Source organism: Sorex fumeus, unplaced genomic scaffold (genome assembly GCF_029834395.1).
Source record: "Sorex fumeus unplaced genomic scaffold, SorFum_2.1 ptg000061l, whole genome shotgun sequence".
NCBI lineage: Eukaryota > Metazoa > Chordata > Mammalia > Eulipotyphla > Soricidae > Sorex > Sorex fumeus.
In genome coordinates this window covers 32,431,015-32,456,358 of record NW_026606118.1, presented here as the reverse complement: position 1 = coordinate 32,456,358, position 25,344 = coordinate 32,431,015, and positions in this window count along the sequence as shown.

Here is a 25,344-nt window from a genome sequence, read left to right as displayed (position 1 = left end):
GGCTTGTTTTATAAATTTCTTTTTTTTAAATTTTTATTAGTGAAACACCTCAAGGTATAGTTGTAGACTTACAAATTTTTGTGCTTGGGTTTCAGTTATACAATGATCGAATACCCATGCCTCCACCAGTGCCCATTCTCCACCACCACTGATCTCAGCATCCCTCTCACCCCCATCCCCCCATTCCCCCTACCTCTGTGGCAGGGCATTCCCTTTTTTTTATCTTTCTCCTTTTGAGGTTCATCCAAGGATGGGAGATGCATGATGAGAGTAGACTATAGACCAAACATGATTGCCACTCAAGGTCTCTTTTGCAAACCACAACATTGAAATTTCTTTTAATGTTAGTGTTAAATGCAATAGAATTTTGTTTGCTGATTTTCACATGATGTAACTTTAGTGAATTTATTAATTATTATGAGTCAGTGGAGTCTTTAGTACTTTCTCTCTATATAGATATGCCATCTAAAATAGTGACATTATTACTCTTTCTTTCCTGTTTGGGTACCTTTTATATCTTTTCTTTATTTAGTTTCTTTGCCTAGAATTTTCAATAAAAGTGGTAAGCTTGGGTATCCTTGACTTGACTCTGATATTAAAGAAAAATATTATTTTCCATATTATACACATTACCTGTTATTATGATGATGTGTCTAGTTGTTGAGCTATTTTATTAAAAATAGTTGATAACCCTATCCTTTACTCAATCATTTATTATACCTATAATATAGTTTATGGGTTCTATAATTATGGACCTCAAATACCCAACTGAAGTGTCTCCTCCTTCATGTCTCCTCATTCAATGATTGTCCTTATCTGGATCTTGGTGAAGTTATCTTTTGGTTTTATGGTCTCATATATTTTACATTCACTGGACAAACAGTAAGGATTTTGCTTGTGTTCTGTGCCTTAAGAGAATGTAAAATTCTTTAGAATAGAGCAGTATATATCCCTCACATATTTTATGAATTTTGATATTTAATATATGCCAAATGTTTAGTAATTGCATAATCATTGAACATAACTTAAAGTTGAAGCCATACAAAATATAATTAGTGATACATAAAAATTATAATTTTCCTTTGTTGTAGTTGAACTTCAGTTACATTAAGTTATTCAACTTGACATTGTCCTCCATTCACTAAAATTCTCATTCTTTAATTTTATGACAGCTATTGTTTTAGGGCCACATCCAGAAGTGCCTGGAGGCTGCTTATACTTCAGCTCTCAGAGATCACTCTCGGCGGTGTTCAAGGGATTCTATGCCCTGTGTCCTAGGTCTACATCGCTGATAACGTACCCAATTGCTAGCACTGTTAGGTTTGGGAGGACTTTTCAAAAATATCTTTTCATAGGGTCTTTCTTTAGACCATGTATTTTATTCTCATGTACTGTTAGCATTCAGTCAGTGATCTCAAGTAGCTTAATTATTTTCCCCTGTGATGCAAGACAGTCCAGATCTTGTCCTGTGATTCTGCCCCTCAAATACTAGCCACTTTGACCTCTGCAAATTCCCAATCTGTCTCTTAATTCAGGACTTACTAAATCATTTGCTTACTTTCACTCTCTCAGCACTGACCAGGGATCTATCTCCTAGTAGATTACAGCAGTTAGCTTCACTTGTTCCCCTTGTTGTTCTTTGTAATCACTGTTCTACAGTTCCTGTTGTTAAGTGTCTAAAGAACGTTGCTTTGGAAATGAAGTCATATTAAGTAGCACACCCTATGCTTCTGACTTAAGTCTGCTGAATAGCCATTTTTTCTTTTCTTTTTTTTCCATTTTTTTAATTGAATGACAATGACATACATACTTACAAAATTTTTCATGACTGGATTTCAGTCATATAATGTTCCAATACCCGTCCTTTCTTTCACCAGTGTACTTTTCCCACCACCAATGGTCCCAGTTTCCTTCCTGCCTCCCCCTCATCCCAGATCCCACCACTAGCTACTATGACAAGCACTTTTATTCTCTCTCTCTTTCTCTCTCTGTCTCTCTCTGTCTCTCTTTCTCTCTCTTTCCTTTTGGGCCTTATGGTTTCCAATATAGATAAAGAAAGGTTATCGGGTATGTGCGTTCACCTATGCCCTTCACTCCCACCCCCTTGTGGCAAGCTTCTAATCATTGACTTGTCCTAGTCCCTGTTTACTCTTTACCCTCACCTTGCATATATATATAAATATATATAATAAGTATGTAATATATAATTATATACATAATTTATAATTTTAATTTTTTCATAAAATTGTTCACAATAATTGATTACGTTCAGTATTTCAACACCAATACCACCATTACACCTTCCCATCACCATTATTTTGAATGTTCCCAACACCACCTAAACCTGCCCCACAAGTAGATAATAAATAATTTATTTTTTGTTGCTTGTTATAAATAGTATGAGATGTTGTGTGGTCACCTTTGTGACTGTGCACTTCTGGAATTATACAATTTTAAATATTTGGAGTCTGGAGGCATCTCTACTGCTCTCTTCTGAGATTCATTTGTAAATCTCTGAATCATGGACACTAATGCACTTAAAATTATATATGTATTTTATATCCTACAAGTGAATGGATTCATTCTATATCTGTTCCTTTCTTTCTGACTCATTTCACTAAACATGAGACTCTCCATGTTAATCTAAGTATAAGAAAATTTCATGGCTTTGTTATTTCTAACAGCTACATAATATTCCATTGGGTAGATGTACCATAGTTTCTTTATCCAGTCATCAGTTCCTGGGCACTCCAGGAATATTGTGAATAGTGAATAGTGCTTCAATGAGCATTGAGAAGTACAGATGATGTTTCTGCTATGTGTTTTGGGCCCCCAGGGTATATTCCCAGAAGTAGTATTACTGGGTCAAATGGGAACTCAATTTCTAATTTTTTGAGGAATGGTCATATTGTTTTTCCAAAAAAGACTGGACAAGTCGGCATTCCCACCAACAATGAAGGACAGTCCCTTTCTCCCCACATACATGCCAGTACTGGTTGCTCTTTTTCTTTTGGATGTGTGCCAGTCTCTGTGGTGTAAGATGATAACTCATTGTTGTTTTGATTTGCATCTCTCTGATGATTTGTAATGTAGAGTATTTTTCATGTGCCTTTTGTGAATAGCCATTTTTCAGTCTAACTTCATAACCCTACATGGTTATCATGAAGATTAAATTATATCACTGAGCTCCAGATTTGATGGTGAAGCTATCTTCTAAGATCTTTCCAACAATGCATCAAGAATTGCATGTGTCATTCTTTTTCAATTCCTATTAGTATAGTTGACTTCCTAACAGGTATTCTCTTTACCTGCTAACAATGTGATATTTGTTTATTGAGAATGCAAAAAAAAATGAAAGTTCAAATTGTTGCCAACTTCTCAAATTTTGGGCATTTTCCCAGGCATTTTTGTCAGAATGATAGGCAAATAAACCTGGTTCAACTACTTTACCAGTCTACTTCTTCAGTATAAGAGTTCAAAAGTATAATGATGAATTAGTCCATTTTTCACTTTGACAGGCTTTCTTCATATTCTTTCTAAATTCTTCTTCCAGGCTTCAAGCATATGATTTTGCTTATAGTTGCGCCATTATTTCTCATACCTTTTCATTTCCTGCTTTACTGTTTCTTCCTATTTTTAAATTCTTCACTAGGCTTCCTAAAAGATTCATTGATTATCCTTGTGTAATATGCTAATAATTATGATATATTCATTTCAATTCTGACTTTTAAATACCCAATAACGTATCATTTACTCACCTTGATCAGAATGTTATTTATTGATGTTTTATTGTGTTAACCATTATCTCTACTGTTTTACTCACAAAGCCACAACTTCTAATGTTCTCTTATTTAAATTCTCATATTGTCAGACCCTGAGGATTATTCATTTTTAAGATTCCACTCAGGGAATTCTTTCTCATAAGAAATAGTTTGTAGTAAAGTAGAGAAAGAATAGAATATGTGGCCACAAAATCAAATTTGAATCCAATTTTACTGTACATTATTATATATAAAGATTTTTCTAAACTTTAGAGATTCACTTTAGTCATCTGTAAATCAAAGGAAATATAGTTCACATAGAGCTTTTGTAAAACTAAAATTATATAAATGGTGTGGTGTCTGAGTAACAAGTACATAGAAAATTCTCTGAAACTGTTAACATGACTACAGACTGTATATTTTCAAATATAGCTAAGCCTAACACTGTGACTTCGGTAAAAAGATCCTGATATCTGTCTCACTTTTAAGATTTTTTTCTTTTCTATTTTAATTTGCAGGGAACATTCACCTGAACATGGTTGTTGAAGATCAGTGAGACATGTAAAAATTGTTCTGCTTTAAAATACATGTGGTTATAAATAAAATTATTCAACCTTAAGCAATAAAGAAATAAAGTAGTTTATATAAGAAAAAGACAGGGAGTAATAAGGTTGTGTAGTATATATGATTCAAAATTTTTTTTCCGTATCTCTTTCCCTACATCAACAGTGCTGTTTTCATCCAAAGAGAATTATATTCATGCCAAAAATATATATGCTTATTTTTCTTAAACAATAAAAAATATTTCCTGAATTTGTATTATACTCTATCAATATTTTCCTCTCATCTCATTATCCAGAATTGGCTTATAAACTTCTTTTCTCCAGGACCCTTGGCCAAGAGTTCTAATAGAGTTATATTTAGTCACATTGATCTGGAAAATTTATTTCTATGCTATTCAATGGAAGAGCATACTAGGGATTGGGAGTCAATTTTAATTGTGTAGGTTACTATTTAACTTCAGGAGAATAAGGGCTTGCTTTGTCTTCTTCCTCCTTTATTTCCTGGTGCCTAATATAGTGAGTGGTATGTATAAGGTATTCAGTAGATAATTGTTGATTTATATCAGTGATTGTTATTAGATAACTTTATATGTTTTGTGGGATTACACTTGGTGTTCTGGGATTACTCCTGGATCTGTGCTCAGAGATTACTTCTGCCTGGGCACAAGAGCCAGGATATGATTCAGGACATGAAACCTAGGTCAGCTGTGATCAAGACAAACTCTCTACCAGCTATTGCTCTGACCACAGATAACATTATACTTATTATTACTATATGATTGCTCATATCAGGTCTGATAAATAATTGTCTAATTAATTATTTGTCAATGTTCTCTAATTATGTTCTTTTACTCTTTCTAGCTATTAAGTCTACTTTCATCTCCTTGTCTAAATTCTCTCTTTTCTCATAACATACTATGGACTCCAAACTCGATCTCAACAATTCCACATGCCCTGCTTTTGTGCATTCTAAATTTGAATGGTCCTCATCTTCTCAAAATTACCTATATTTTCATACTTCCAAGATAAAATATTTCTAGTTCTAGTCACTGAAGACCAGCCAAATCTCTTCATTTTGAGTTTTCCTTTGGAATATTTATAAGAATATTTTAACCTTTCTTCCTTGCTCAATCATTGATTAGTCTTTGACACTTATGTCTATTTGAGGCAATGTTTTCTTTATTCAGTATATTTAGGCATTGACAAAGATACTAATGTTTGTGTGTTAGAGTTGAATGATATGAGATGAATAATGTTAATAGAGAAAATGTGAATTTTTTAAAAATAATTTAATTCAATTATTTTTGTTTGTTTGGCGGTACATCTGGTGATGTTCAGGGGTTACTGATTGCTCTGTCTGTACTCAGTAATCACTCCTGGTGGTGCTTCGGGACAACATGGGATGCCAGTAATCTAACCCAGGTCAACTGTGGACAAGGCAAGAGCCTTACTTATTAAACTACCTCTCCAGCCCCATGTGATTGATTTTCATGTCAAATACATGGTATTAAAACTATAGGGCATATCTGATGGACATGAATAGATTTTCATATTTCACTCCCAAGAATCTTGATTCAGATCTAAGATGGTGGTAATAGTTTGCATATTTTAGCAAATATCTCATTTGATTCTGATGAGAAGTAGATGAACAATATTTGGCTGAATGAATGGTATTCAATCAAGCTCTTCTCCTATATCAATATAAAAAAATAAATCATTAGTGTCCATCCAATGTTAAGTGTATGAGTGATGTGTATACCTGATCCTGTGAGTAACTCCTACTTTTTAAAAATAATAGAAAGAATCTTTAAAAACAAATTTAAAGGGGGAAGAGGTGGGTGGGTGAGGGAAGAAGCAGAAACAAAATGTACCAGGCAGGAAAGCGAGTTCTGATCATTGAGGGTACACTGGAACTTGAGTTCTTTTGAAAGCAGTAGAGAATCTTTGATGGTTTCTGAGAAAAGACTAGCAACATAAGTAGTGTTATAGGAAGCTAAGTTTGTCCATGAATGATGAATTGACCAGAAAGGGAACGCTGGAGGCAAGGAAGTATCACACGATTAAAACCACAAATGATTTCTTCAGACTACAGGGACAGGTGAGACAGGATTTGCAGGCTGCTGTCCCAGAATCAACATAAGGCATGTATTTTGAATAGCTGCCCATGATTTCTATTTGGAGTTTAAATGATTCATCTCTGGGAAGCAATTGACCACTAGTGGTTGCTTAGTCAACAAAATAAGGTTTTCAAACATGAAACACTCTATGGCAGGGTTCAAAACACAGAGGGAGTCCAAAAATACCTCCATCCCCCCCTCCCCCCATGTATTAGTAATGATGGGAATTGCAATTTAACCTAGCAATTTCCAAACATCAAAAAATATTTTACATGGACAATGTCATTAGAAGAATTTTTAAAAGAGAAAACTCATCTGAAACATAGTACAGGGGTTAAGGCACTTGCCTTGCAAATGATTTACCAAGATTTGATTCCAGGCTCTGCATATGGGCCCCAGAGCACTGCCAAGAATGATCCCTAACCAGAGAGCTAAGAATAAGCCCTGACCACTGCTGAATGTGTCCCACTCCCCACCCCCCTCTGTTGACACACACACACAAAGAATTTATTAAAAGAATGTCCAAGACATATTGTTTACATGTTGGACTTAAGTTGGAGTAGAAATTTAATATCTAGGAGCAGTAAGCTTCAGGGTCAGGTATGAGGAAAGCCCTGAAGTTCTATACTTAGAGTGGAGGAAATAGGTCATTGAGGATAGCCAGGGAAAAAGGCTTTCCCCTTATCATGAAAATGTTGTCTTCCTCTGCTACATATTTCTAAGGACATTTCTTGTTTGTCATCTTTCCAAGGAGAATACTTGCTGGACCAAAAGATGCATAGTAAAATTGAAAACACTGAACATAAGTTCTTAACTTGGAGAGGCACCAAAGAATGAGGGGAGTTGATTCTGTGCCCAGAAAGAAGTCAACGTAAAGAGCCAAAAGTGATCAGGAAGACAAAAGAATATTAAATAGGAGATATCTGATTTGTCTATCTCGTAAAGTGCTATAAACAATGTTTTAGAAGTCTGCAAAACTTAAACTACCTTAGCTATTTCCTGGTTTCTCTGGACTTCCCTCTAACTCTCCATACCTCTTCACATATGCAAATCTACTCCCATCAAAACAGTACTAAGGGGGTGGATCTAGCCCTTTCCTCCCCAACCCAACATGACCCTGAGTTACCATCCACAAAGGCTTCTCTGCCTCCTGATCAAGCTGCTTAACAGCCATAATCCCAGAGACTCAGGAACAAATCTCAAAACCCAGCAGGTTTTGGCAGAAATCCCTCCAGATTTAAGGGTTAAAATTTCAGAATTTCAAAATTGCACGGCTACTACTACTGCAGCCACATGACATCATATGTTATTCATAACCAGGAATAGAAAACAAATTGTCTACTGTTGCCTTTTCAGCAGATCTGAGTGTTGGGGTAAAATCCCAAATAATAATGGTGGGTCTGGTGTCAAAATATTGAATGTAATCAAACTAGAGAGAGAGTAATGTGGAAATCATCTGTCCGACAGGTAGGGGAAGGGTGTGAGATGGGGTTATACTGGGGTTTTTGGTGGTGGAGAAGGGGCACTAGTGAAGTTACAGGTGTTTCATTGTATGACCGAGACTTAAACCTGAAAGCTTTGTAACTGCTCTCACAGTGATTCAATAAATAAAATTATAAAAATTTAAAAAAAGAGTGAGGTGGAGTTTATGCCCAATTCAATCAGCTAATCAGTGGCTGAATAAATAGCGGTACTCCTACATTAAAAAAAAGAAAAAATACTAATAACTGCAGAATTTAAAAGGAGAGGAGAGGGAGATTTTATAATAAAATCAAAAAGCATTTCTTGAAATATTCTCCTTAAGTGTTTCTAAATGTCTTCAATAGCTAAAGAATAAACTTAGAAATTCACTCTTCTTCCTTTCTTACTGCAGCAGTTCAAGCTCCTCCCTACAGCTTTTCCTTCTATCTCCTCCTATCCTCTTTTCACTAAGGGGAATTTAGTGAAGTTAAGCTCAGGACCCCCAGATTACCAATTTTTTCCTGCTTCTCAGCAATTCAAAGAGAAAATTCACAGGACCAATTGATAGAACAGCAATAGTGCAGTTGTCTTGCACTACAACCTGGATTAGATCTCCAGCATCCCATATTGTCTGCCTAACACTGCCAGAAGTAATTTTTGAGTGCAGAGCCCAGAGTAATCCCTCATGGAGTTTGACCACAAGCCCCCCAAATTTTAAGAAAAACACACAGTAACAACAAAGTCTCCAATGGAGACGTTACTGGGCCCGCTCGAGCAAATCGATGATCAACGGGAGGGCCTTTACCTTACCTTACTTTTTTCTCATAATTGTATCTGCCATAAAGCTGGTCTCTACTTACTACTTTTGTTTGTTTGCTTTTGAGATCAATGAGAGAATAAAATATGTAAAAGAGCTAAGTAAGGTTTAGGGCAATGCTTTCATAGTTATAGTTCCTCCAAATTGTGGAAACCCGGAACCTTCGGGAATTCTTTCTCAAGTGTTCCTCGGTGTGTTTACTCCATGATGACCTCTGCATTGGGAGTTGGTGCTTATGCACTGTGTCTGTAAGGAAATGAAGCAAGGCTTGGCATTCTTACATCTCATTTTCTAAACATTGATATTTTAGTTGAATGTTTCATAAGGTCCTCCCGGGAAACTTTTCTCCATGGAAAAGGAGAACTGTTATGTGACTATATTACCTTTAAAACCTGTTGAAAAGATGATAAATTAAAAGAATTTTCTCATGGGTTGAACTACTTCTTTAGTTTCCTCAGACCATGATTTTGATTAGTTTATACCTCAAGTGACTTGAGAACTAATTTGTCAAGTCACAGGTAGAGAAGAATCTATCAAGTTGATGCTATCAAAAAAAATCAAAATGAATATTTTTACCTGGGGGGTGAGTAATATATTAAATCCAACTATAAAATTAAAAAAGAAAGTAAGTGGGAATGAAATAGCTGGACTTGGTGTAAAATTTATGGAACATAGAGCAAAATGAATATGTAGGAGCCTTATTCAAGAGGTAAGAAAAGGTGCTGTATCAAATGTTTTATAATTAAACAAGAATATGCTTTCTTCTATAGTGTCTCTCAGTTTGCTATGCTGTTGTGTCCTTTAAATAATTTTGCTTTCTATGTTGTAAGGAAGAATTAAATTATATAACTATTAGCATGAATTTTGATATAAATCTTTGTATGGTATGGTGCCCATTTTAAATACAAATATAAACACATTGAACTGATGAAATCACCAAAAGTACACATTCATATTCATAGTTTATACAAGCATATGTATTTGATTCATAGTAGAACAATACAAGTGTTGTACAAACAGTTTATTACATCTGTCAATATGTACACTTTCTTAATTATAAACTTACCTTTGGTTTTGGTTTACTGATGGCCATGCTAGATTACAGGGAAAATGACCAAAAGCCTGCTCTATCTTTCCTTTTCTTTCTATGTTATCATTGTTAACATAATCTTCGGTTAATTCAGAGAAGAAACACCGGTAAGAAAGGATACAAGAAGTCATATTTGTAATGCTTTATGAAATTGTTTGATCTCTCTGTTCAAAGCATATTCTGTCTCTCAGAGAAAGTATAGTCTCTTGGGACTGGTCAATCTGCTATAGACATAACATAGTTAACTTGTCCTCATTTGGAGTTTCAATGTATTTCCAGACATTTTGAGGCAGTAGAATTCTGTGGTCATGGAGTGGCACAGTGTTCACATATGTTGAACCTATCTCTACTTTCAAATGCAAAATAGTCTCATTGGATTTTAGTTGCAAAATAAAATTATTAAGAATTTCAAGATGGTGACAGGCACACAATTGTCCAAATTTAGAGTATAAATACTATATTAAAGCATACATTTCATGCCCAGAAAGCCAGTCCTGTGAGGTGACCATTTAGCCTTCTTCCTCCTACCTTCTTAATGTCTGATTCTCTTCATTATATTGGGTCCCATTAGATCATCACCCAGAATTTGTAAACAAAACTTTCCTTCTCTTTTATTCATTCTCATGATTCTTTTGAAAATATGTTCATTGTGATTTTTTGGCTTGCATCATTAGAAATTCCTCAGTGAAAAATGAAACTTGTCCCTTTATATGAAGGTAAAGTACAGAGTGAAAAAAAAGGCAGACTGCTTCAGATTGGCTAAGTGGCATTCTCTTTAAGCAAGGGGGCTTACACAGAACATTGTATTTGGGTGGTCATAAGAAAATAAGGAAACTTAAAAATGGGGACTGGGGGTGAGGGGTGGAAGGCAACCTAGCAACCCTGGTGGAGAGAAGATGACACCAGTGGTGGGATTGGTGCTGGAACATGCTATGTCTAAACCCCAATTATGAGTAGTTTAGTAAATCATAATTATTTAACCACTTCTTTTTTTGCTTTTTGGGTCACACCCAGTGATGCTCAGGGGTTATTCCTGGCTTTCCACTCAGGAATCACTCCTGGAGCTGTTCGGGGGACCATATGGGATCCTGGGAATCGAACCTGGGTCGGCCACGTGCAAGGCAAATGCCCTACCCACTATGCTATTGCTCCAGCCCTATTTAGCCATTTTAAAAAATATTTTGAAAAATGAAATAGATCGCTACACCCACCATTTAGAATCTTGAATTTGAATAGACTTAGCCTAGTTTAGTCACACATACCATCCACGTGATCTCAAAAACTCCTTACTTGTTCTTATGAGAGTTGCATTCTTGATATGACTTCTAGTGGGGGAGCAGAATAAAATGTACAGAGAAACAGGTAAGGGGTATCCGATTGCCAATCTAGCTAGGAGTTGATCACCTCATTTTCCAGATGATTTCCTCCACCACTCTATGCCAGAATTAGGTTCTTTGTGTATTGACTGACAATCATTTAACTTTCTCTCTTCTTGAGTAAGTAAATTCTAATGGATTGAGAGCAAGATCTCCACCCTACCATGGTTCTTTGGGAAATTTTAAGAAATAAACATTCTAGGTTGAAGGTAAAAGGAATTTTGTGATGTTTTTAGTGTTTGCTATGTCTACCAATATTGATAATGAGGAGTCACAGGCTAAGAAAAGCAGGGATAAAAATATTCTGTTGCATAAATATCCTGCTTGCATATAGAAAGAATTTTTTAAAAAGTCTGAAAAAAAATTCATTGAGACTGAATAAAAGTAAATCTTTTTTTAAAAAAAGCACTTTTTTTTAAAAATGGCAGGGCCGTCTAAATCTCGAATGATGACTGAAACTGACTCCTTGATTTCACTTATGTAATAGGGTAAAAGGAGTCAAGAATTATTTAGTTCTACTCTTCTGGACCAAAAAAAATTATCTCATAACTAGAAATGTCTGATGACAAAAATAAAAGAGTGTAGGAATTTAGAGAAAGCAGGAACTTAAGGGAAGAGGATGTCTAGGTCAATGTTCTTGGTTGTCCCTGAGCCAGCTGGTAGCTGTGGCTACTCATTAGGTCTCACCAGTTTAAGAATTGCACTGAGTCAGCACTGGAAAACACTTGGAGTCCCCAGGGTTTCAGTTCCTCAGCCTATCCCCTCTCTTCCCTGCACCCAGATTGAGTTCTTCTAGAGGGTTTCACGTTTCTACCTAGGGTCTCAATCTGAAGATGTGAGGAAAATATGAAAAGTTATTAACCTGCTTTCCTGCTCAGAAACAGAATCAAGTGAATTCTTTATTCCATCCAACTGGATGAGGAAGGAATACTATTCATGAACAGGCCTTCTGACTTTAACAAAAGAGTTTGACTTTGGTTTTCTGTTTTGGGTGTTGACCCTTTTTCATACAATTATACAGAATATTCAGAATAGTTTATTGGGATAGTTACCTGTATTTGGCATGTGAAATTGTGTTTTCTTATTTTCTTTTGAAATTTATTATTTACACCAAAGCCATGTGTGGAAAGATGAGGGCACTGTTGAGTTCTTTTGCATTTGGATTTTAAAAAGTTAAGTAGCTTGTCTTTAATAACAATATCAAGCTAACGAAACAAAACTGTAAATGCTTAATGCTTTCCTTTCATGCCAATCTTTCTTATTGTTAGAATAATAGAAAGTGGTTATAGAAATATCATTTGACTCCTAACTCATTCATAAATTCCCAATTCCAACTTAACAATTTTAAAATAATAATTAAAAATAAAGCTCTTAAATTTTTAAAATTTGATTTTAAATACATACAAGAGTCCAAGTCTATTCTCATAATTTGATAACCCACAATAATTTTGAAGGAGCTATAATAGATTTTAAAGAGTTCAAATAGAATTTTAAAGAATTAGAAAGACAAAGAACATTGTGAAATATAGACGTGCCTATTTTCAATATGCAAGAAAAATTTAAGTCTCAGAAAAACATAATTTTATTCTATTATTTTCAATTTCATTACATAAAAAATGAAATGGAAATACTTTGGTGAATTTTTTCCAAACTATGTCCAAGTATAGAACAATTCCAGAATAATATAAGAGATTGGAAAGAATTAACATAATTTCAGAAATGATTCCATTTAAATATCTTAAAATTCATTTTAAAATGCTTTTTAAAAGTAATTTAAAGATATTCTCACTGTGGTATATTTAAATCAGTTTAAAAAGATAATAGTTTGGTTGAAACCCTTAAAGCTTCTTGGATCGGTGCACAAGAACAGATGACTGGATAAAGAAATAGTGTTATACAAGTACACAATGGAAATACTATTCAGCTATAAGAAAAGAGGAAGTCATGATGGAACTAGATGAAACTAGAGGGTATCATGTTGAGTGAAGCCAGTCAGGAGGAGAGAAGCAGATACAAATTATCTCTCTCATATATGTGATGCAGAGAAATATAGTGAGGCAGCAACAAATGGCCAAAGGCAACAGAACTGGAGACTTGGTCTATAGGACTGAGTTTAACTGGGGTTAGAGAAAGGGCTCATGGGAGGGTTCTTTGTGCCACTGGTGGAGTGAAGTAGTCACTCTGGTGGTAGGTCTGGTGTTGGAAAGGTGTATGCATAAAACGATTACTAATGGTATTCAAAATCTTGCTATCTCAATTAAAAGTGGACAAAAAATCAGAAGAAATAAAAAAGAAACAGGCACTAATAGGGACTGGAGAGATACGGTTCAATATAAGTACTTGTACCTTAATCACATGGACCCCAAACTTCAGAGAGGACCCTCATGAGTCGAGTATTTCCAGGATGATCCAAGTGTTTCTGGGACCGCAGGGTCTGAGCAGAACCACATGATTCACCAGAGCATGCCTTATGTCCACTGGCCTAGTTGGCAGAGATCTTTTGGGGTGCCTGTGTGCCACTTGCCACCTTACCTTGGAAGATAGCACTGCACTGTAGCACTGTCCACCCATTGTTCATTGATTTGCTCCAGCGGGCACCGGTAACGTCTCCATTGTGAGACTTGTTTCTATTTTTGACTTGTTGAATATGCCACGGGGAACTTGCCAGGCTTTGCTGTGTGGGCGGGATACTTTTGGTAGCTTGCCGGGCTCTCTGAGAGGGATGGAGGAATTGAACCAGGAAAAAATGAATAATGTGAATGCCTGTGTATATTTCTTTAGTAAGCAAATCAACAATAAAATAAATGTGAAGATCTCACTTGTAACATCATCAGTCCTTTAGAATATGATACTCTATATTTTGTTTCCTGGTCACTTCTGAAAATCTTTTAGGGGTGCCAAACCCTACATTGCTCAAGGCTTATTCTCCTGACTCTGCACTCTGATTATGATCACTCTTGGTAGGGGTTCATATAGGGTGCAAGGGATTAAACCAGGTCAAGGGCATGCAGCACCTGCACTTTACCCAGTTTACTACATCTTTGATCCCTGAAAATCTATTTTTATGAGGGAAAGTAAGTAGGACTCTTTTACAGCTCAATTGATTTGTTTCTTTCCAGTACCACTGTCCTATGCTGCCATGTTAAAGAAATACTTTTAAATATTTAAAATTTAATTTGAGCTCCTGTGATTAATAATACTGTTCATCACAAGGTTTGTGCCTACAATGTCCCAACCTATTTCCCTCCACCATTGTCTCTTGTCCTCTCTCATATCCTCTCATCCACCACATACCCTCCTTGCAGAGCTCAATTAAATCTTTTAGTGACATCAACAACATAGCTTTGAGCAAATTTCCTTACAGATCTTTAAAAACCTTAAGTGAATAGATATTTTTAGCCCTATCTCTATCATATTCATGGGACATAATACACAAGAAAAACTACCTCTTTCTCTCTTTCCCTGTCTCTCTGATATACTTTCACTCTTACTCTCATTTTCCCTCTTTAATGAAGCAGCTGTCTTCTAAACTTGATCCCCATGTGGTCCTGTTTGAGACAAGAAAGGAAAAATTAAAACTGGTTCCCACTAATTAAAGGAAAATTGTGTTTAAAGAATTGGAAGATCTTTTCATACTTATGGCTGACATTTCTACCAAGGCCTTAATTGACTGTTGGGTCTAAAGGGTTATGAGCTTTTTTTAAGCAACATGTGCTCCTGGCCAAGTACTCACAGGGACACGCTGTGAGTAGTTTCAGACCAAGCAGCTCTTGCTATTTTAGTCTGTGCCACTGCTTGAAGTTCAATTAATTTGGATCATCTTAAAATCATAAATATGAGAGTTCTGGTATTTGATAGAAATAGCTTTTACTTAGTATTTCCAGGAAAGTCATAAGACGTTTAACCAAAGGACAAAAAAAAAACTATATAAAATGACAACAAATATCTCACATAGAAGCAGACAGCAGAAGCCTTGATAGAGCCTAACTTTTCTTGTAAGTAATTTCTGAAATATTATTGCCTACTGGTTTACTGTCTTAAATTTTAATTGTATGTTGTGTCAGTATGATGTGTATTATATTTGTTTTGTGTTTAATCCAAATGATAAAATTCATGAACATATTTTAATCTATGTCAATTTTAACTCATTTTTCTATATATTGATAAGACATGCATCTCTAGAGCACATGTTTTGGGTATTCACCACACTAATTTACCATAATTTTTTTTGCAAAGATTGCTATTATTGTACTTGTCTCTTTACTCCTAATTTCTTTATCTTTTACATAAGTTTTACTTATAGCAGCAAAATTTCAGTACTGTTTTTCTCATTCTTCAAAATATTAATAAAATGAATGTCTGCACAATAGGGGAACATTTTAAGGAATTAATAAATGTCTAAGATGGTGAACTACTACCTGAGTCTAGTTTTTGAATCATTCAAATTATTAACATTGAGGGAGAAGAGTATTTTGCATGTACTCTTCATAGAACTGATGCAATTTTTATAATCTTCAGAAAATTATTGAAGATTTGTATATTTTGTATGTGCACTTCTTGGATTGACAACAAATTTTGAAATAATTATATCTTAGAAAAGCATTCATTTAGTTTCAATATCAATAGAGATAATTGTATAAAGAAAATTAGATGCAACTTGGAATCGTAAACTCGTATTTAAATATTAATTGTCATTAGGCAGTTGGCTTTTGTTGTTTTATTTAAACTTCAAATTCTTCATCTATAAAATAAATGAACAGAAGAATGGTAAAATAATAATCATATCAAAATTGAAATTAATACCAAGTAAGCACAAAATGTTAATGTGCACATTTAGTTTGTATAAATAACCAATAACTGTTTTATAAGAATTGCTTCTTGTTTAATAGCACTATAGGAAGAAATGACTAAATAAATAAGATGAAAAGTATAAGCAAATTTGTTTTTGTTTTCTTTCTGGTCTCCAGTTCATACTTTCCATATTTATTTTATAAAAGTTGACAAGCAGGAATGTTGTTTTATTTTGCGTTTCATAATCAAGAAGCAATTATGAGAAGGTAATGAAAGCTGGTAAGGGACAGCATTCCGTTTCTACCCATTTATTTTTTTTTAATTGTATGCCATGATTTGCCATAGTGTTAATGTTAACGTTTGGGAATACACTATTACTGCATATCCTCACTGCCAAAGTGCCATCTATTTTCTTTCTCTCTCTTTTTTAATTTACTTAATGAAATCTACTTACAGAGATAAGAGGGGAGAGATACTGTTCAAGAGAGCACGGACTTCTCTAGAGGGTAAAACTAAGACAGTTTTGATCTGTTTCTAACTCCGGGAATCAGAATTCCTTCACTTACCGATAATGCTGGTTGGCCGTTTATAAAACTAGTATCAGCGAGCGTGAAAACCAAATCAATCACCCATACGTGCCATTCAGATCTCTCCCACACCACATGAGGATGAGAGAAACGCTCCTGATTGCTACTATTCCTCTCTGGCATGGTATGATAGCCGCTATCCGAGGGACCTTCCAAATACAATGTCCCCTTTGCTGCTTGCACAGATGTCACAAGTAGTTCATGGGATTGCCAGACAGTCAATCCTTGGGAAGGGTCCTTCTCTCACTGAGAAAAATTACTATATTATAAGCTTTTTTCCTTTTGTGTTTCTTTAGTTTTTTCTTTCCGTTGTTTTCTCTTTTCTTTCCTTTTGAGGTGCTCTTTTTCATTGATCCTCTTAGAAGAAACTTTACTTTCTTATTCCATTTTGTTTTCTGGTAATGTGACTTTTAGCATTTGTTTTGCATTTGTCTTCTAGGTTCCTGTAAAGCATGCTTTAGAAACTAAGTTTCTTTCTACAAAATGGATTTCAATGTAATATTAACTTCAGTTTTTAAAAGCTATATATACCTAAAAATACCTATTTTTTAGATAGATTTATTTTGCTTTTTCCTTTAGAAAAAGATTAAAAACCCTCAATCAAAATATGATATATTTTAGTGGTAAAATATTATTTTGCTGTTCCAGATTAATTTTCCAGAATCTGTTCCAGAATACAGACCATAGCCTCAAAACCAAAAAGAAAAAGATGAAGTAGTGCGAATTTAGTTTTTAGTTGCCATTTTAGTTTTGCCTTCCCAATACATTTATTTTTGTTGTTTTCCAAACAGTTAACTTAGATTTGTTATATGAGTTCACATGGGCTCCCTAGATATTAACTATATATAAGTTATGGTCTATTTTGGTTTTGTGGGTATGTCCCATAAATGAATGTCATGAGTAATCTTAAGAATAAAAAAATTATTTGCTTGCTAAAAAGATATCAGTTAAATAGTTTAATAACTTTTAGTAGTGTACTCCTAAATTTAAATTTACTTTCTCTATATGTTTCAGTTTAATTTCCCTCAAGTCACATTGCTCTGTATGCTTTCTCTCAAGCATACCTACATAAAGCCATCTGTTGTCCAAAAGGTCGTTTCTACATGAATCATGCTCTGTCAAAATTTTGAGGTTATAAATGTTCAGCTAATTGAGCAGTCTGACTAGCTGAATACTTGTAAGTGCTTTATAATATCTTTCAACACTTCAAAACTCTGGCCCACTTAAAACTCCAGAATCTCTGAGCAAATGAGACAAGTCATTCACATAAGGATTCTTGCTGATAAAACAAAAAAGATGTTTGTGAATTTCCCAGAACTTGGAATAAAGTGTGGCTCTACCCTTAAATATTTAGTTTTTAGCTGAGTCTATAGTATACTAAAGCAAATAGTTGGGAAATAAAAGGCCCACAAAATCATTCTATTTTTATATTAAACAACTAGTGGCCTTTTTTTTTAATCAGCTGGATGTTTTTGGTATGGATTCTTGCAGCTTTTGAGCAAGAAGTCAATCTTTCTCTCTGTTTCTTCTTCCTTACTTCAATTCTTTTTTTTTAATTTTTGAGACTTCTTAGTGATATTAAAAATTAATGCACGAAGGAAAAATTCATATAATTTGTAGATCAGCTCAAGCCACCCATTCCATGTACTTCCTAGGATTTCTGTGAATTTCTAAGGGTTTTATATTTTCATGGTCTCTTCTGACATCAAATTACAGACTTCATCAAATTCTGAGTATCAATTTTATTCTTTTCATCTCTGCATCAAAACAAACACAAAACTCCACCTTTCACTTGATTCCTTCAGGACAGATATCTACTCACAAAAATTTCAGTGAAGCTGACATTAATAAAAGTTTGGTGAGACTAAAGAGACTCATAAAGCAATTATACAATTTTTAATGCTGATAACTTCTCACTTGAAACATTAGTTCTCAATCACATATCAAGTAAACTATGTATTCTTTTCTTATAGGTGAATTTCATCTCTTTTAATTGCCCTCTAAGTTCAGCTGTGAGTTTTCACAACCATTTTAAGGATTCATTAAATGGACTTCTACTGTTCCTTGTCAATATCTACCAAGTTTTTTAAAAAGAATATTGGGAAGTTTGAGTTTTAAATAAAACCTCCCCATGAATGTTTTCATAGTAATATTTAAAAACTTGTAGTTACTATAGATGTATAATATTCCACTGGAGACACTTCACTTGTGCTTTAAGTTGCCCCTTTATCCTTGAGACAATTATCATATTCACTGGCCTTGTCTTCTTTCTCTTTCTGGAAGGGCAATTTTTTTCTTCTGTATAACATTTGCACCTTCATATTCCTGTGCCTTTTGTCATGATTGATTTTATTTTCATGATGCTTGTCTTAGTTCAGCCTTCTCCTTTATAGAGTGACCACTTAATCTACAGAAAAGGCTTCTCACCCATAGCCATATCATTCATTGTTACCTATAAATCTGTTTAATTTAAATTAATTTTGCTGTTGCTCATGATGTATTACGTTCAATATTCCAGCACTAATCCCACCACCATTGTTTCCAATTTTCCCAACCACTCCTCAAGGCTGACCCTACAATAGGCCCGGAATAATTTATTTTATGTTGCTTGTTATAATTTGCTAAAAGTAATCAAAAAATGTTTCCTTAGAAGAAAATGTGTGAGTATTGTTGTATCTCACCATGGAGCCATTATGCCTTTGTATAAGAGATTACGGACATGTTGTTACAGGTTAAGCCTTGTGTGTTTATATTTTCTTACCCAAGGTAGGTTGCCATCTACTTTATATCCTATCAAATGTGGTGTGCTACTCCTGATTTATCAGTTGTGTAGAGTTTCAGATAACACACTCCTGGAATTCAAAAATTTTATAGCTAGAGTTAAAGTTTTAACTAGATGGTGGCTTTGGGTGCCACAGGTGACAGAGCCTGCTATAGGGTTCTGAAACATCTATGCAACTTGCTGATCTCTTTCAAAATTGATTTATGAGTCTCTGGATCATGGCCAGTTAATGAGCTTATTTGGTGCAAGAGACAGTTCATGGGCATGACTGTAAGGCTTCCAGAAGAACAGGAAGATTGGGGCAGGTAGCCCATCCCTGACTCCATGTGAGCTTGTGGATTTCAGTCACAAAATTCGCATACCTGAGTTTTTCAACAGATCAATTTCTGTATGAAGCTTGTCCAGAGCATGGAGTCTGGCCATGTAAATGACAGTGATTCTGGAGTGTGAAAGTTTTCAGCTGCTTGCTGGGATTCTATTTAGGTCAGTGGTGGGCTCCTCTGGCCCCATCTGGGGTGCGTAAGAAGACTCAGCCTGGCAGAATCTGGAAGCATCTCTGCAACTTGTTGATCTCTTTTGAGATTTATTTATGAGTCAAAATAAATTTAATTTAAAGGAAATGATTACAACCTGAGATTATTATTTACCTCTCATTTACATTTTCTTAATTATATATCCAGGAGGATAGAGTCCTTTTCTCTAATATTTTCTCTATCTCCCAAAGTTGAAAATGTGATTTACAGTACATGCCTCAAATATTTATGAAAACAAATGTCTATTGCTAAAATTGGAGAAAGTTGATTTTTTGATGACTGAAAAATATAGTAGCTTCATGTTCTAAAGAACACTCAAATGATCAGTCCCCTAAGAGTTAATACCGAATATAAAAATGACTATAACCAGATCTTTGAGAACTCTCTGATGTTATCTTGATGCTAACGAGCACAACTTATTATTCTTGTATTTAGAATGTATATGTAGATATAGTATTAGTCTGAGAATTTAAAAAATATTACTAAAATACTAGAATCATAAAATTCTACTCTTGATCTTAGCCAAAATGCTGAGAGGCAATGGAAGAATCATAAAATTCTAACTCAATCCTTTCATTTAACATTTGTGTCAACTAAGACACAGAAAAACTATCTTGCTAAACATTAATGGCAAATTAGGGACTGGAATTTCAGTTTCTTGTGTCTAAAATGACTAACATTTTCCTCTATACCATACATTCCCAGCTAAGTCCAAAGATAAATACATTACTTCATGTTTTCATTTGTAGAATAAGCAGGTAAAAGTAGATGATGTCTTTGAAATACGAATTTGATCAGTTTTCTTGTTCCCCTCTTTTTATCATTCCACAACTGACTTGAACCTTTAATTTTTTCATGTTTTCAATCTTTAGCTCAAGATATCTTAACCTTATAGCAATTAAGATAATGTTTATTATTCAGAGATACTGGTAGAATCTGACTGGTTGCAGATGAACCACAGCACAGTTCAATCCACAAGTAGATAAAATAGCGTGGTGAATAACATTCACTCCTCTGGAAGACTCCTATTGAATTACTTCTACTAAAGAATAAAACATAGCCAATCAAATACCATGTAATGGGCTGGAGATATCATACAGGGGTTAAGACATTTGTCTTGCACATGGTTGACCATAATTTGATCCCAAGCACCACATAAGGTTCTCTGAGCAGTGTCAGGTCTGCCCCCCCACCCGCCACACACACACAAACACACACACACACACACACACACAACTTTAACAGACAAGTATAATGCAATAATGACAATTCTGCATTTAGTGTCAACCAAATGTTAACTTAAAAAACATCTTAGATAACATTGTTAGGACTTTTTCATAACCAGTTATTTGATTAGAATCTTTTTTCGCTTTTTGGGTCACACCCAGCGATGCTCAAGGGTTACTCCTAGCTCTGCACTCAGGAATTACTCCTGACGGTGCTCAGGGGACTATGTGGGATGCTGGGAATTGAACCTGGGTCGGCCGCGGGCAAGGCAAATGCCCTACCTGCTGTTCTATCTCTCCAGCTCCTGAAATTGCCTTACCCATCCTGTGGAAAAAATCATAGTAGTTCTCATTATTAGTTTTTGCTTTCTAATGATACTGATTAACTCTAAACATGTAATCCATGATTCACTTGTGTAAAAAAGGTAAAGGCCCTCCCGTTGATCGTCGATTTGCTCGAGCGGGCCCAGTAACGTCTCCATTGGAGACTTTGTTGTTACTGTGTCTGGCATATCGAATACTCTCGGTAGCTTGCCGGGCTTGTGTAAATTTTACAATGAATCAAATTTAATCTACCTTTGGTATTATCCAATTTCTGTAATACTCTACAAAAAGTTACAGTATCTACCAAGCTAGTTAAAACTTTTTTGTAGTCCAGTGATAACTTATTTTAAGAAGTTTGCTGAACTGAACTAAATATTATAAATCATTAAATAGATTGTTATTTTGTTTATGTTTTAGAAATTTCAAATATACTAAGGCATTGATATCTAATGTGTTATTTTTAAATGTCTGAAGAAGAGTCTTAAAAGTCTGGTGATACAAAGGTATTAAAAGAAAATTTATCATATATTCAGGGGGTTATCCCCCTGCCTACTTCTTGGTTATTGCTGCCAAAACCTTCAACCAAGTGTTAGAGAGAGGCTCTTGGCTGAGAGTCTTGGATACTCTGAAATATGCAGTTCTAGCCTTTTGGTCTTGGGTCCTAGTGGGGTGCAATGGCTTTGTACATTAATATCACCATTCAGTACTGTTGTAACTGCATTGCCTAGTTTAAAATAAAAAATTTCAAAAATATCAACCTTGATCTAAACATAGAAAAGAAAAATATGGTATACATAGGAATAGTAGAATGAACTAAATTATGGAGAAAAAAATCTTTATGTACTTCAGAAAAAAACAATTGAAATTTCTTATGCTTATAAAATACTTAGTGAAAATCTGGGGTCTATGAATTTTTCTAAAACATTTAGGGGCATTCATACAGAAAATTTGCATTTTGGAAATGTTAGAGATAATCCACAGTTCTTGTTAGATTTTAGAAACCAGTCTGTAATCCTAAAAAGGCTAAGAACAAAGTACTATGTCAACAGACTACCAGAGCTCAGGCAGCAGAAGGATGGAAAACAGTTAAATAAAATAAAATTAGTGTTTCTTCTCTTCCCATCTCCAGTTTCATTAGACATATTTCACTTACAGACTAGGAAGTCACATCTGGATTAGGGCTCTAGTGTTAAAGTGGATGAACATAATCTATTGAAGATTTAGAGAAGAGCTTTTAGGGTTGATTTAAAAAATGCAAGAAATGGGGTTGGAGTGATAGCACAGAGGGTAGGGCATTTGCCTTGCATGCGAATGACCCAGGTTCGATTTCCAGCATCCCATGTGGTTCCCCGAGTACCGCCCAGGAGTAACCCCTGTGTATTGCCAGGAGTGATCCAAAAAGAAAAAAAATGCAATAAATATTTACAGAAATTAAGGTTCAACTAAATTGTAACATAATGATTTTTACATGCATCACACATTAAATATTAAGATTTAAAGCAAGTGCTTCTCATCTCCCATTAAATTATATTTATTATTTAATAACTAAAACCAATATATATCAAAAACTTATATGTATTTTTGATAGTACTTAACCTTATATTTTTATATTGAGTTCTTACCAGTTCACTACTGGAAAAAGAAAATATTCCCTCCTTTGCTCAGACAAAGAATGTATTCTGGCAGATCAAGAAGGACTTTTGGAAGAAGACAGTTCTGAATTTTGAGAGATGGTGAAGAATGGGGGATGGGAGAGGTGGCTCTGCAGTAATAGCATGCTTGTCATGTGCAAGACCCTGGCTTGAGAGCTTTGTGGGTTCCAGATGGGAAAGAGGAATAGATGATTGACAGGTATAAAGGGATAGGAATTGCTCCGTAGTTGGAAATCTGCTTCATGAGCAAAGGGGAGAAGGCACCTGGAATAGAGATGGGATTACTAAGAAAATGATGGCTTGACAAACCTCTTGGGATGGAAAATGTGTGCTGAAAGTAGATAAAGGACTAAATATGATAACCTCTCATTGTCTGTATTGTAAACCATAATGCCCAAAAGTGGAGAGAGAATATGGGGAATATTGTCTGCCATGGAGGCAGGGAGAGGGTGGAAAAGGGGGGGGATACCAGGAATATTGGTGGTGGGGATAACGTGTACTGATGGAGGGGTGGGTGTTTGATCATCGTGTGATTGTAACCCAAACATGAAAGCTTGTAATTATTTCATGGTGATTAAGTCAAATTGAAAAATAAATAAATAAATAGGGAGAGTCTGAAAAGCATTCAGCAAGACGTATAGGGTCTTCTGGAGAGACATTGACTACATCAAGAGCTTAATGGAAAAACCTTTGAAATGTTTTCTGTTAAAAGTAGTGAATAAGAATGAAGACTAGACTCTGAAAGTCAACAAATGGATAGAGTGTTTTATGATTTTTTTTGTTTTTTCAGCTTTGATTAATATCTTGAAGTTGAGTTTACCTGGGAGGTATGATGGCACTGCATTCCTCAAAACATTAGCAATCACCTTATAAATATAAAATCCACCCATGTGTAGGAAAATTTGACTACTGGAAATGCATCCAAAAGATTTTAAATCAAAGATACGCTTATGAAGTATGATTTACAATATTCAAAAGATAGATGCAATTTAAGTTTCTATTGATCAAAGAATGAATAAAAATGCATAATACCCACATTGGAATATTAGTCTTGAAAAGAAAGAAAATGATACATCCTAAACATGTTTAAAAGTTGAAGGCATTGTTTTAATAAAATAGCTAAATCATAAAAGGGTAAATATTATGGATGCTGCTTATTTGAGTTGTACCTAGATTAAATTGCAATGCTTTTTGCTAGGAATTGGTGGAAATGGCTGAGTACAGCTGAAGATTAGAAAAGTTTTAGCAGTAGACGGTTGGTGGGGATGACTGAAAAACAATGTAAATATACTTAATACCACTTAACAGTATATTTAAAGTGATTAAATGATAAACTATATATTACTTAATTTTTACTTATTTATCTCTCTGGGGAACTAAACTGGTTAATTTTTTGCAATGCTTTCAAAAGAAAAATTTCTATTCCTACATTTAACAATCTATATGAAATTAAATTCCACTCCCACTCTGAAAAAGGCTGAGTTAAAATATACATTTGCAGAATGAAACCCTATCATTTAGGTGCCTAAAATAAAAAAAATCACTGTATCACTATCATCCCCATTAATCATCGAATTACTCTAATGGGCACCAGTAACGTCTCTATTCCTCCCAGCCTTGAGATGTTAGCAGCCTTTTCTTACTAGTCTTTTCCCAATGAATGGAGGCTCTTTCATGGTCAGGGGAATGAGACCTGTTGTCGTTAATATATTTGGCATATCGAATACGCTACGCGGAGCTTTCCAGGCTCTGTCCCTGTGGGTGGGATACTCTGGGTAGCTTGCCAGGCTCTCCGAGAGGCATATATTTATATATTTTTCTCCGTGGTTTATTGCCTACTGTCTGAACTCCATCAGATATAGTGTACTAATTGTGGAAAATGGGTAGGAAGTGTCTATAATGTGTCTGGAAAGTGGCCTGGAACGTGGTGGTTGGGTAGTGGAGGTCAGCTTCCTGGGCTGGGTCCCTTGGGGTGGGGAGGACTCTCACCCGCCCCATAGCCTGGCACGGAGTCCAGTGGCATGGTTATGGGAGTCTCATTTTATACTGTCTTTTGGGAGGAGCAGCCTGAGTTAAAAAAATAATTATAATAAATATATAGCACTGCATTGTCCTCCCGTTGTTCATCAATTTTCTTGAGTGGGCCCAGTAATATTATGAGACTTGTTACTGTGTTTGGCATATCAAATATGTCCTGTGTAGCTTGCCAGGCTCTGTCGTGTGGGTGAGATACTCTCGGTAGCTTGCCGGGCTCTCTGAGAGGG